This window comes from Oncorhynchus masou, unplaced genomic scaffold (assembly GCF_036934945.1).
Source record: "Oncorhynchus masou masou isolate Uvic2021 unplaced genomic scaffold, UVic_Omas_1.1 unplaced_scaffold_2399, whole genome shotgun sequence".
Classification (NCBI taxonomy): domain Eukaryota; kingdom Metazoa; phylum Chordata; class Actinopteri; order Salmoniformes; family Salmonidae; genus Oncorhynchus; species Oncorhynchus masou.
The window spans coordinates 64,967-67,961 of NW_027008854.1; the positions used below are offsets into that span (position 1 = coordinate 64,967).

The following is a 2,995-nucleotide window of genomic DNA, read 5'->3' on the forward strand; positions in this document are numbered from 1 at the left end:
CAAGATTAAAACATTGGATTGAATTTTAATTAGTAACAAATCAGTTTACAGTTTAACCAGCTCAGCAGAACCATTATAATTATAGACACTAACCCCAGGATAGAGGGGCTGAGTGAATGTGGTCTGGACTCTGTGGAGGAGGGTCATTGTGTCAGAGACACTGTAGAAGGACAGAGTACCTGCCTTGTGATCCAGGTACACTCCTACTCTGGAGGACTGAGGGCCTGATACTTTAGTCTCAACATTATTGTGTCTGAAACAATAACCATCACTATCGTACTCTAAACTCCAGGACTTGTTATTGTCTCCAAATCCACCATCTCTCTCTGTTCTGCTGATGTCTTTATATGAGACTGCTGTAACAACATCACCAGTCCTCTCCACCTCCCAGTAACAGCGTCCAGACAGACCCTCTCTACACAGAACCTGACACCAGTTGGTGAATCTGTCTGGATGGTCAGGATATGGTTGGACTTGGTCTGTACGTGTCACCTTTCTGTTCCCTTCAGACAGAGAGAGGTGTGTGCGTGCTGTGTTTGGGTCCAGTGTGAGCTGACAGGAATCTGGGAGAAGAGCAGAGACCAACGAGGGGAGTCAGAACAATAAGTTAAGTCAGATACTGTATCTCCCCTGTCTTTGATTAGAGCACAGCAGAGATCCAGTCTTTGATTAGATCTACTATTGCTATATATTTCTAGAGGGATTGTTAGGAGTGTCAGTAAAAAGAGACTGTTAGTTACTTCACAATAAAGAGACTCACATTGTAACAACTGTTCTCTGGTCTTGGGCTCTGGAGGCAGTACAACATCCACTATATTCACTACAGACACACAAACACATTGACAGAGAGAGGGAATGTTATCATCAGACCATATTCCACATGTATATGACTAGTAGGGAACTTTCAATGGTCTAAAGTTGATGTTCTTATTGTTTTCAACACACCTGTAGTGGAGATCTTGGTCCATTCTCCTTTAAGGAAGTCTTCTAGTTTCTCTCTCAGTTCAGACACAGTCTGACTCACATCTCCAAAGGACTGAAGAGGACGGACAACGATGCTGGGTAAGTCTGAAGATACACTGATACTGGAGAGAGACTGATACCTCTGGAGAGAGAGAGAGAGAGAGAGAGAGACTGATACCTCTGGAGAGAGAGAGACTGATACCTCTGGAGAGAGAGAGAGAGAGAGACTGATACCTCTGGAGAGAGAGAGAGAGAGACTGATACCTCTGGAGAGAGAGAGAGAGAGACTGATACCTCTGGAGAGAGAGAGAGAGAGACTGATACCTCTGGAGAGAGAGAGAGAGAGAGAGAGAGAGAGAGAGAGAGACTGATACCTCTGGAGAGAGAGAGAGAGAGAGACTGATACCTCTGGAGAGAGAGAGAGAGAGACTGATACCTCTGGAGAGAGAGAGAGAGAGAGACTGATACCTCTGGAGAGAGAGAGAGAGAGAAAGAGGGACGGACAAAGAGAGAGAGAGGGACGGACAAAGAGAGCGAGAGGGACGGACAGAGAGAGAGAGAGGGACGGACAAAGAGAGAGAGAGGGACGGACAAAGAGAGAGAGAGGGACGGACAAAGAGAGAGAGAGGGACGGACAAAGAGAGAGAGAGAGGGACGGACAGAGAGAGAGAGCGAGAGAGAGAGGGACGGACAGAGAGAGAGAGCGAGAGGGACAGAGGGAGAGAGGGGGACGGACAGAGAGAGAGAGGGGGACGGACAGAGAGAGAGAGAGAGAGGGGGACGGACAGAGAGAGAGGGACGGACAGAGAGAGAGAGCGAGAGAGAGAGAGAGGGACGGACAGAGAGAGAGAGAGGGGGACGGACAGAGGGAGAGAGAGGGGGACGGACAGAGGGAGAGAGGGGGACGGACAGAGGGAGAGAGGGGGACGGACAGAGAGAGAGAGGGGGACGGACAGAGAGAGAGAGGGGGACGGACAGAGGGAGAGAGGGGGACGGACAGAGAGAGAGAGAGGGACGGACAGGCAGACAGACAGAGGGACGGACAGACCGACAGAGACAGAGGGACGGAGAGACAGAGGGACGAACAGACAGAGGGACGGACAGACAGAGGGACGGACAGACAGAGGGACGGACAGACAGAGGGACGACAGACAGAGGGACGGACAGACAGAGGGACGGACAGACAGAGGGACGGACAGACAGAGGGACGGACAGACAGAGGGACGGACAGACAGAGGGACGGACAGACAGACGGACGGACAGACAGACGGACGGACAGACAGAGAGAGAGGGACGAACAGACAGAGGGACGAACAGACAGAGGGACGGACAGACAGACAGAGAGACGGACAGACAGAGGGACGGACAGACAGACAGAGGGACGAACAGACAGAGGGACGGACAGACAGAGGGACGGACAGACAGAGGGACGGACAGACAGAGGGACGGACAGACAGAGGGACGGACAGACAGAGGGACGGACAGACAGAGGGACGGACAGACAGACAGAGAGGGATGGACAGAGACAGACAGAGAGGGATGGACAGACAGACAGACAGACAGACAGACAGACAGAGAGGGATGGACAGACAGAGAGAGAGGGACGGACAGAGAGAGAGAGAGAGAGAGGGACGGACAGAGAGAGAGGGACAGACAGACAGAGAGAGAGGGACAGACAGACAGAGAGAGAGAGAGGGACGGACAGAGAGAGAGAGACAGACAGACAGAGAGAGAGAGAGGGACGGACAGAGAGAGAGAGAGGGACGGACAGAGAGAGAGAGAGGGACGGACAGAGAGAGAGAGAGAGAGGGACGGACAGAGAGAGAGAGAGAGAGGGACGGACAGAGAGAGAGAGAGAGAGGGACGGACAGAGAGAGAGAGAGGGACGGACAGAGAGAGAGAGAGGGACGGACAGAGAGAGAGAGAGGGACGGACAGAGAGAGAGAGAGGGACGGACAGAGAGAGAGAGAGGGACAGACAGAGAGAGAGAGAGAGAGAGAGAGAGAGACGGACAGAGAGACATTTCCCATGA

General features: G+C 52.3%; 1 long non-coding RNA gene across 1 annotated transcript; it reads right to left on the reverse strand.

The window, feature by feature from the left end:
* LOC135533481 (uncharacterized) lies at positions 1–1,144 on the reverse strand. The gene is made up of 3 exons (XR_010454524.1): positions 946–1,144; positions 761–820; positions 1–563 (listed from the first exon to the last, which is right to left on the reverse strand). It is a non-coding gene; the product is annotated as an uncharacterized LOC135533481 (long non-coding RNA).
* Positions 1,145–2,995: the final 1,851 nt, after the last annotated feature.